Below are 11063 nucleotides of genomic sequence, written 5' to 3' on the forward strand. Positions count from 1 at the left end.
AGGGGAGCAGAGCCCACAGGGGAGCAGAACCCACAGAGGAGCAGACCCCAAAAGGAAGCAGAGCCCACAGGGGAGCAGAGCCCACAGGGGAGCAGACCCCACAAGGGAGCAGAGCCCACAAGGAAGCAGAGCCCACAGGGGAGCAGACCCCACAGAGGAGCAGACCCCACAAGGAAGCAGAGCCCACAGGGGAGCAGACCCCACAGAGGAGCAGACCCCACAAGGGAGCAGAACCCACAGGGGAGCAGACCCCACAGAGGAGCAGACCCCACAAGGGAGCAGAGCCCACAGGGGAGCAGACCCCACAAGGGAGCAGAGCCCACAAGGAAGCAGAGCCCACAGGGGAGCAGACCCCACAGAGGAGCAGACCCCACAAGGAGGCAGAGCCCACAGGGGAGCAGAGCCCACAGGGGAGCAGAGCCCACAGGGGAGCAGACCGCACAGGGGAGCAGACCCCACAGAGGAGCAAACCCCCACAAGGGAGCAGAGCCCACAGGGGAGCAGAGCCCGCAGGGGAGCAGACCCCACAAGGAAGCAGACCGCACAGGGGAGCAGAGCCCACAGGGGAGCAGAGCCCACAGGGGAGCAGAACCCACAGGGGAGCAGACCCCACAGGGGAGCAGAGCCCACAGGAGAGCAGAGCCCACAGGGGAGCAGATCCCACAGGGGAGCAGAGCCCACAGGGGAGCAGAACCCACAGGAGAGCAGATCCCACAAGGGAGCAGATCCCACAGGGGAGCAGAGCCCACAGGGGAGCAGAACCCACAGGAGAGCAGATCCCACAAGGGAGCAGAGCCCACAGGAGAGCAGATCCCACAAGGGAGCAGAGCCCACAGGGGAGCAGAACCCACAGGGGAGCAGATCCCACAGGGGAGCAGATCCCACAGGGGAGCAGAACCCACAAGGGAGTAGAACCCACAGGAGAGCAGATCCCACAGGGGAGCAGAACCCACAGGAGAGCAGAGCCCACAGGGGAGCAGAACCCACAAGGAAGCAGAGCCCACAGGGGAGCAGAGCCCACAGGGGAGCAGAGCCCACAGGGGAGCAGACCCCACAAGGGAGCAGAGCCCACAAGGAAGCAGAGCCCACAGGGGAGCAGACCCCACAGAGGAGCAGACCCCACAAGGGAGCAGAGCCCACAAGGAAGCAGAGCCCACAGGGGAGCAGAGCCCACAGGGGAGCAGAACCCACAGGAGAGCTGACCCCACAGAGGAGCAGACCCCACAAGGAAGCAGAGCCCACAGGGGAGCAGAGCCCACAGGGGAGCAGACCCCACAGGGGAGCAGAGCCCACAGGGGAGCAGACCGCACAGGGGAGCAGACCCCACAGAGGAGCAAACCCCCACAAGGGAGCAGAGCCCACAGGGGAGCAGAGCCCACAGGGGAGCAGACCCCACAGGAGAGCAGAACCCACAGGGGAGCAGACCCCACAGGAGAGCAGAGCCCACAGGGAGCAGAACCCACAGGGGAGCAGAACCCACAGGGGAGCAGAACCCACAGGGGAGCAGATCCCACAGGGGAGCAGAGCCCACAGGGGAGCAGAACCCACAGGAGAGCAGATCCCACAAGGGAGCAGATCCCACAGGGGAGCAGAGCCCACAGGGGAGCAGAACCCACAGGAGAGCAGATCCCACAAGGGAGCAGAGCCCACAGGAGAGCAGATCCCACAAGGGAGCAGAGCCCACAGGGGAGCAGAACCCACAGGGGAGCAGATCCCACAGGGGAGCAGATCCCACAGGGGAGCAGAACCCACAAGGGAGTAGAACCCACAGGAGAGCAGATCCCACAGGGGAGCAGAACCCACAGGGGAGCAGAACCCACAGGGGAGCAGATCCCACAGGGGAGCAGAGCCCACAGGGGAGCAGAACCCACAAGGGAGTAGAACCCACAGGAGAGCAGATCCCACAGGGGAGCAGAACCCACAGGAGAGCAGAGCCCACAGGGGAGCAGAGCCCACAGGGGAGCAGAACCCACAGGGGAGCAGACCCCACAGAGGAGCAGACCCCACAAGGAAGCAGAGCCCACAGGGGAGCAGAGCCCACAGGGGAGCAGACCGCACAGGGGAGCAGACCCCACAGAGGAGCAAACCCCCACAAGGGAGCAGAGCCCACAGGGGAGCAGAGCCCACAGGGGAGCAGAGCCCACAAGGAAGCAGACCGCACAGGGGAGCAGAGCCCACAGGGGAGCAGAGCCCACAGGGGAGCAGAACCCACAGAGGAGCAGACCCCACAGGGGAGCAGAGCCCACAGGAGAGCAGAGCCCACAGGAGAGCAGATCCCACACGGGAGCAGATCCCACAGGGGAGCAGAGCCCACAGGGGAGCAGAGCCCACAGGAGAGCAGAGCCCACAGGGGAGCAGAACCCACAGGAGAGCAGATCCCACAAGGGAGCAGATCCCACAGGGGAGCAGAGCCCACAGGGGAGCAGAGCCCACAGGGGAGCAGAACCCACAGGAGAGCAGAGCCCACAGGGGAGCAGAACCCACAGGGGAGCAGAACCCACAGGGGAGCAGATCCCACAGGGGAGCAGAGCCCACAGGGGAGCAGAACCCACAAGGGAGTAGAACCCACAGGAGAGCAGATCCCACAGGGGAGCAGAACCCACAGGAGAGCAGAGCCCACAGGGGAGCAGAGCCCACAGGGGAGCAGAACCCACAGGGGAGCAGACCCCACAGAGGAGCAGACCCCACAAGGAAGCAGAGCCCACAGGGGAGCAGAGCCCACAGGGGAGCAGACCGCACAGGGGAGCAGACCCCACAGAGGAGCAAACCCCCACAAGGGAGCAGAGCCCACAGGGGAGCAGAGCCCACAGGGGAGCAGACCCCACAAGGAAGCAGACCGCACAGGGGAGCAGAGCCCACAGGGGAGCAGAGCCCACAGGGGAGCAGAACCCACAGGGGAGCAGACCCCACAGGGGAGCAGAGCCCACAGGAGAGCAGAGCCCACAGGGGAGCAGAACCCACAGGGGAGCAGAACCCACAGGGGAGCAGATCCCACAGGGGAGCAGATCCCACAGGGGAGCAGAACCCACAGGAGAGCAGATCCCACAAGGGAGCAGATCCCACAGGGGAGCAGAGCCCACAGGGGAGCAGAACCCACAGGAGAGCAGATCCCACAAGGGAGCAGAGCCCACAGGAGAGCAGATCCCACAAGGGAGCAGAGCCCACAGGGGACCAGACCCCACAGGGGAGCAGAACCCACAAGGGAGTAGAACCCACAGGAGAGCAGATCCCACAGGGGAGCAGAACCCACAGGAGAGCAGAGCCCACAGGAGAGCAGATCCCACAAGGGAGCAGATCCCACAGGGGAGCAGAACCCACAGGGGAGCAGATCCCACAGGGGAGCAGAGCCCACAGGAGAGCAGATCCTACAAGGGAGCAGATCCCACAGGGGAGCAGAACCCACAGGGGAGCAGATCCCACAGGGGAGCAGATCCCACAGGGGAGCAGAACCCACAAGGGAGTAGAACCCACAGGAGAGCAGATCCCACAGGGGAACAGAACCCACAGGAGAGCAGAGCCCACAGGGGAGCAGAACCCACAGGAGAGCAGAACCCACAGGGGAGCAGAACCCACAAGGGAGTAGAACCCACAGGAGAGCAGATCCCACAGGGGAGCAGAACCCACAGGAGAGCAGAGCCCACAGGGGAGCAGAACCCACAGGAGAGCAGAACCCACAGGGGAGCAGAACCCACAAGGGAGTAGAACCCACAGGAGAGCAGATCCCACAGGGGAGCAGAACCCACAGGAGAGCAGAGCCCACAGGGGAGCAGAACCCACAGGAGAGCAGAACCCACAAGGGAGTAGAACCCACAGGAGAGCAGATCCCACAGGGGAGCAGAACCCACAAGGGAGTAGAACCCACAGGAGAGCAGAGCCCACAGGGGAGCAGATCCCACAGGGGAGCAGAACCCACAGGAGAGCAGATCCCACAAGGGAGCAGAGCCCACAGGGGAGCAGAGCCCACAGGGGAGCAGAACACACAGGGGAGCAGATCCCACAGGAGAGCAGATCCCACAGGGGAGCAGAACCCACAGGGGAGCAGATCCCACAGGGGAGCAGAGCCCACAGGGGAGCAGAACCCACAGGAGAGCAGATCCCACAAGGGAGCAGACCCCACAGGGGAGCAGACCCTATAGGGGAGCAGAACGCAGGGGATGATGACAGCAAGCTCTACAGCTCCAGCTGCTGTGTCACTACAAGTCCCAGCATGACTGGGCTCCTGGGTGTTGTAGTCCTGCAGCTCCTCAGGTCTCCTGCCTGATCTTCCTACTTTACATTCCAGAGCAGGTTGCAGCATTCTGAGACTAGTGATCAGGGAGCAGAAGAGGAAAGACTGAGGCTGAGCCCCTCCAAGCCCCCTGACACCCACCCCATGCCCCCTGTCACCCCCTCACCCCCATGCTCCAGGGTCTCAGTGGGTAGGAAATTCCAATTTGATGCAGTGATCCCCATCATCAGCTCTGGTGACAGCCCCCCTAGATGCACCTTGTATCTGGCACAGGGGATTTATTGGTAATCCTTTGTATGCCAGACCACCTAGTGTGGGATGCCAGCCCGCCACCATGCATATGATTGGCGCTGGAAATGAGTGAACTTCTTATAAACGTTCATCTATCACAGAATTTTGAATCACAGATCCACAGGTAATATTCACAAAATGAAAAAAATCATTCCCACAGTTTCCCCAGTGCCACCCTGCACCAACCACAGTCCACGGTATCAGAGGCCTGGTGCCTTTCAGGACGAGCTGTGAGGATTGTCACCAGGGGCGTGCATACAAATCGTAGGGCCCGACAGCAGAAGTTCCAATTGCAACCACCTCCCAAAAAAAAAGACATTGAATAATTGTCGGGGTCACAGAAGAGCATATCTCATATCTTTCCAGCCATTACATATTGATTTTCCTCCTGCTGAAGTCCTAGATTCCTCTTTCATTGCCCCCATAAAATATGATGCCAACAAAAAAGTGCCACCAAACGCAGTATGATAGCCCCCACAGTGAATTCTTCCATTACCCACACACACACAGTATGATCACCCTACTGTACCATCCCCCAGCTGTGACATCCACATAGTGCACCATGCAGTATACTGGCCCACACACAGTCCTCCACACTGTATAATGGCCCTACACCTCTCCACACTGCATAACAGCCTGCACACAGCCCTCCACACAGTATGATGGACCCCACACAAACTTTCATACTGTATAATTGCTTGCATACAGTATAGTGGCCCCCCATATAGCTCTTCAAATATCATTATGGCCCTGTATAGCATTCCCAATAGTATTATGGGCCCCATATAGTCCTTCATATAGTATAATTTGCCTTCCATAATCATCCATATAGTATAATGCACTCCCCATTATCCTCCATAGAATATTATGAAGTCACCATGGTCCTACATATAGTATAATGCACTCCCCATTATCCTCCATAGAATATTATGAAGTCACCATGGTCCTCCATATAGTATAATGCACTCCCCATTATCCTCCATAGAATATTATGAAGTCACCATGGTCCTCCATATAGTATAATGCACTCCCCATTATCCTCCATAGAATATTATGAAGTCACCATGGTCCTCCATATAGTATAATGCACACCCCATGGTCCTTCATAGAAGATAATGCACCTCCCATGGTCCTCTAGAATATAATGCGCTCCCCATGGTCCTCCATACAATATAATGCTCTCTTCATGGTCCTCCGTATAATGTAATGCACCCCCCTGGTCCTCCATAGAATATAATGCACCTCTCATGGTCCTCCACACAATGCACTGCACTCCCCATGGTCCTCCATACAATATACAGAGGCTGTTATTTTTGCAAAAGGAGGATCTACTAAATATTAATGTCACTTTTCTGGTGGGGTGCCCATACTTATGCACCTGTCAAATTTTGTTTGAATGCAGATTGCACATTTTCTGTTAGTACAATAAACCTCATTTCAAGGCAGAAACATTACAGTGTCCAACAGTTATTAGATATATGAAACTGAAATAACTGCTGCAGAAAAAACTATTTTTATAAAACATTAAGCTTAAGATTAATAGGGGTGCCCAAACTTTTTCATATAACTGTAATTCACCACCCATGGTCCTCCATAGAATATAATGCACCCTCTATGGTCTTAAATACAATTTAATGTACCCTGATCGTCCTACATACTATATAATGCACCCCCATGGTCCTCCATAGAATATAATTCACCACCCATGGTCCTCCATAGAATATATTGCACCCCCATGGTCCTCCATACAATATGATTTACCTCCCCATGGTCATCCATACAATATAATGCACCCACATGCTCCTCCATACAATATAATGCACCCCCATGGTCCTCCATACAATATAATGCACCTCCCCTTGGTCCTCCATACAATATAATGCACTCCCCATGGTCCTCCATATAATATAATGCACCCCCATGGTCCTCCATACAATATAATGCACCCCCATGGTCCTCCATACAATATGATTTACCTCCCCATGGTCATCCATACAATATAATGCACCCACATGCTCCTCCATACAATATAATGCACCCCCATGGTCCTCCATACAATATAATGCACCACCCCTTGGTCCTCCATACAATATAATGCACTCCCCATGGTCCTCCATACAATATAATGCACCTCCCCATGCTCCTCCATGCAATATAATGCACCCCCATGGTCCTCCATACAATATAATGCACCTCCCCTTGGTCCTCTATACAATATAATGCACCCCCATGGTCCTCCATACAATGTAATGCACCTCCCCTTGGTCCTCCATACAATATAATGCACTCCCCATGGTCCTCCATACAATGTAATGCACCTCCCCTTGGTCCTCTATACAATATAATGCACCCCCATGGTCCTCCATACAATGTAATGCACCTCCCCTTGGTCCTCTATACAATATAATGCACCCCCATGGTCCTCCATACAATGTAATGCACCTCCCCTTGGTCCTCCATACAATATAATGCACTCCCCATGGTCCTCCATACAATATAATGCACTCCCCATGGTCCTCCATATAATATAATGCAACCCCATGGTCCTCCATACAATATAATGCACCTCCCCTTGGTCCTCTATGCAATATAATGCACTCCCCATGGTCCTCCATACAATATAATGCACCCCCATGGTGCTCCATACAATATAATGCACCCGCATGGTCCTCCATACAATGTAATGCACCTCCCCTTGGTCCTCCATACAATATAATGCACTCCCCATGGTCCTCCATAGAATATAATGCACCCCCATGGTCCTCCATACAATATAATGCACCTCCCCTTGGTCCTCCATACAATATAATGCACCCGCATGGTCCTCCATACAATGTAATGCACCCCCCCTTGGTCCTCCATACAATATAATGCACTCCCCATGGTCCTCCATACAATGTAATGCACCTCCCCTTGGTCCTCTATACAATATAATGCACCCCCATGGTCCTCCATACAATGTAATGCACCTCCCCTTGGTCCTCCATACAATATAATGCACTCCCCATGGTCCTCCATACAATATAATGCACCCCCATGGTCCTCCATACAATATAATGCACCTCCCCTTGGTCCTCTATGCAATATAATGCACTCCCCATGGTCCTCCATACAATATAATGCACCCCCATGGTGCTCCATACAATATAATGCACCCGCATGGTCCTCCATACAATGTAATGCATCTCCCCTTGGTCCTCCATACAATATAATGCACTCCCCATGGTCCTCCATACAATATAATGCACCCCCATGGTCCTCCATACAATATAATGCACCTCCCCTTGGTCCTCCATACAATATAATGCACCCGCATGGTCCTCCATACAATGTAATGCACCCCCCCTTGGTCCTCCATACAATATAATGCACTCCCCATGGTCCTCCATACAATATAATGCACCTCCCCTTGGTCCTCTATACAATATAATGCACTCCCCATGGTCCTCCATACAATATAATGCACCCCCATGGTGCTCCATACAATATAATGCACCCGCATGGTCCTCCATACAATGTAATGCACCTCCCCTTGGTCCTCCATACAATATAATGCACTCCCCATGGTCCTCCATACAATATAATGCACCCCCATGGTCCTCCATACAATATAATGCACCTCCCCTTGGTCCTCCATACAATATAATGCACCTCCCCTTGGTCCTCCATACAATATAATGCACCCGCATGGTCCTCCATACAATGTAATGCACCCCCCCTTGGTCCTCCATACAATATAATGCACTCCCCATGGTCCTCCATACAATATAATGCACCTCCCCTTGGTCCTCCATACAATATAATGCACTCCCCATGGTCCTCCATACAATATAATGCACCCCCCCTTGGTCCTCCATACAATATAATGCACTCCCCATGGTCCTCCATACAATATAATGCACCTCCCCTTGGTCCTCTATACAATATAATGCACTCCCCATGGTCCTCCATACAATATAATGCACCCCCATGGTGCTCCATACAATATAATGCACCCGCATGGTCCTCCATACAATGTAATGCACCTCCCCTTGGTCCTCCATACAATATAATGCACTCCCCATGGTCCTCCATACAATATAATGCACCCCCATGGTCCTCCATACAATATAATGCACCTCCCCTTGGTCCTCCATACAATATAATGCACTCCCCATGGTCCTCCATACAATATAATGCACCTCCCCATGCTCCTCCATACAATATAATGCACCTCCCCTTGGTCCTCCATACAATATAATGCACCCCCATGGTCCTCCATACAATATAATGCACCTCCCCTTGGTCCTCCATACAATATAATGCACTCCCCATGGTCCTCCATATAATATAATGCAACCCCATGGTCCTCCATACAATATAATGCACCCCCATGGTCCTCCATACAATATAATGCACCCCCATGGTGCTCCATACAATATAATGCACCCGCATGGTCCTCCATACAATGTAATGCACCTCCCCTTGGTCCTCCATACAATATAATGCACCCGCATGGTCCTCCATACAATGTAATGCACCCCCATGGTCCTCCATAGAATATAATGCTCTCCCCATGGTCGTCCATACATTATAATGCACCTCCCCTTGGTCCTCCATACAATATAATTCACTCCCCATGGTCCTCCATACAATATAATGCACCCCCCCTTGGTCCTCCATACAATATAATGCACTCCCCATGGTCCTCCATACAATGTAATGCACCCCCCCTTGGTCCTCCATACAATATAATGCACTCCCCATGGTCCTCCATACAATATAATGCACCCCCCCTTGGTCCTCCATACAATATAATTCACTCCCCATGGTCCTCCATACAATATAATGCACCCCCCCTTGGTCCTCCATACAATATAATTCACTCCCCATGGTCCTCCATACAATATAATGCACCCCCCCTTGGTCCTCCATACAATATAATGCACCCCCATGGTCCTCCATACAATATAATGCACCCCCATGGTCCTCCATACAATATAATGCACCCCCCCTTGGTCCTCCATACAATATAATTCACTCCCCATGGTCCTCCATACAATATAATGCACCCCCCCCTTGGTCCTCCATACAATATAATTCACTCCCCATGGTCCTCCATACAATATAATGCACCCCCCCTTGGTCCTCCATACAATATAATGCACCCCCATGGTCCTCCATACAATATAATGCACCCCCATGGTCCTCCATACAATATAATGCACCCCCCCCTTGGTCCTCCATACAATATAATTCACTCCCCATGGTCCTCCATACAATATAATGCACCCCCCCTTGGTCCTCCATACAATATAATGCAACCCCATGGTCCTCCATACAATATAATTCACTCCCCATGGTCCTCCATACAATATAATGCACCCCCCCTTGGTCCTCCATACAATATAATGCACCCGCATGGTCCTCCATACAATGTAATGCACCTCCCCTTGGTCCTCCATACAATATAATGCACCCGCATGGTCCTCCATACAATGTAATGCGCCCCCTTGGTCCTCCATACAATATAATGCACTCCCCATGGTCCTCCATACATTATAATGCACCTCCCCTTGGTCCTCCATACAATATAATTCACTCCCCATGGTCCTCCATACAATATAATGCACCCCCCCTTGGTCCTCCATACAATATAATGCACTCCCCATGGTCCTCCATACAATGTAATGCACCCCCCCTTGGTCCTCCATACAATATAATGCACTCCCCATGGTCCTCCATACAATATAATGCACCCCCCCTTGGTCCTCCATACAATATAATTCACTCCCCATGGTCCTCCATACAATATAATGCACCCCCCCTTGGTCCTCCATACAATATAATTCACTCCCCATGGTCCTCCATACAATATAATGCACCCCCCCTTGGTCCTCCATACAATATAATTCACTCCCCATGGTCCTCCATACAATATAATGCACCCCCCCCCCTTGGTCCTCCATACAATATAATGCACCCGCATGGTCCTCCATACAATGTAATGCACCTCCCCTTGGTCCTCCATACAATATAATGCACCCGCATGGTCCTCCATACAATGTAATGCACCCCCTTGGTCCTCCATACAATATAATGCACTCCCCATGGTCCTCCATACATTATAATGCACCTCCCCTTGGTCCTCCATACAATATAATTCACTCCCCATGGTCCTCCATACAATATAATGCACCCCCCCTTGGTCCTCCATACAATATAATGCACTCCCCATGGTCCTCCATACAATGTAATGCACCCCCCCTTGGTCCTCCATACAATATAATGCACTCCCCATGGTCCTCCATACAATATAATGCACCCCCCCTTGGTCCTCCATACAATATAATGCACTCCCCATGGTCCTCCATACAATATAATGCACCCCCCCTTGGTCCTCCATACAATATAATTCACTCCCCATGGTCCTCCATACAATGTAATGCACCCCCCCTTGGTCCTCCATACAATATAATGCACCTCCCCTTGGTCCTCCATACAATATAATGCACCCCCCCTTGGTCCTCCATACAATATAATTCACTCCCCATGGTCCTCCATA

Source organism: Ranitomeya imitator, chromosome 2, assembly GCF_032444005.1.
Source record: "Ranitomeya imitator isolate aRanImi1 chromosome 2, aRanImi1.pri, whole genome shotgun sequence".
In the NCBI taxonomy this organism is placed as follows: domain Eukaryota; kingdom Metazoa; phylum Chordata; class Amphibia; order Anura; family Dendrobatidae; genus Ranitomeya; species Ranitomeya imitator.